The sequence below is a fragment of the Poromitra crassiceps genome (assembly GCF_964638095.1).
Source record: "Poromitra crassiceps genome assembly, chromosome: 6".
NCBI lineage: Eukaryota > Metazoa > Chordata > Actinopteri > Beryciformes > Melamphaidae > Poromitra > Poromitra crassiceps.
In genome coordinates this window covers 27769099-27770103 of record NC_139627.1, presented here as the reverse complement: position 1 = coordinate 27770103, position 1005 = coordinate 27769099, and positions in this window count along the sequence as shown.

The following is a 1005-nucleotide window of genomic DNA, read 5'->3' as shown; positions in this document are numbered from 1 at the left end:
GTCTTCAGCACAAGGTAAGTGGAAGTATGAAAGACAAAAGTGTCTGTTTTAACACAAATAGATTGACCAAAAAAAACAGAAAAAAATTAAAATCTTCATTTCCCCCCCACCTATGTTGTCCTATCCTCACAACAGGTGTTGCAGTCACTCGTGACCTGTAAATCTCCCCTTTGCTTGCAGAAGATAGCTACCATCCAGCAGAAGTTCACCAAAGGGTTTTAGTATACTATTTGCTGCAGAGGTCTTCTTTTGGTAGCTGACAAGTGAATAGTTCCTGAAGTACCAGCTCAGTTTGATCTCATCTCCACAGCTCCGTCTGGCAAGAATGACAGCTCCCCCAGAGGGAAAGTGAGCTAAACGGTCCCCTCACAATCCCCCACCTCATCTCGACTCCTCCCCAAGACACTCTGCTGTGCTCTCTATCAGCATGTTCACCGGGGAAAGTGTCTCCTTGTGAAAAATCTAGATATTTGATTGTTTTCTGAGACAACTCTTATTCTAAACCAGTTGCCTTGTAAATGCCTGACACAACCTGTGTACTGTTTGAGGCTTGGGAGGGGAGCATGATCAACTTGCCCCCCCCCCCCTTTCCAACCCTACCCCTTCAGTGGGTGTGCTGCAATTACATCTTACTAAGATATCACTTTATTAACCCCCTAGGGGAAATCCAGGTGCCACAGCAGCAACTAGCAGAACAGTAACAAATAAGTACACAAAACAACAATGATAAAAGGTAATGAGATTAAAATAAAGGTAATGTAGATAATATAAAACTATAGAGTGCTAATAAATACAAAGAATAATAATCGATGTGTGTATCCATATGTACTGTGCTGCTGATGGTGTTGGGGGGGAATGCAAGGGGCCATAGGGTCCAGGTGTGTGTGTGTGTGTGTGTGTGTGTGTGTGTGTGTGTGTGTGTGTGTGTGTGTGTGTGTGTGTTCTGATAAGTGGCTGGCATGATAAGATGCAACATATTCTCATGAAACGTTTCATGAATATCTA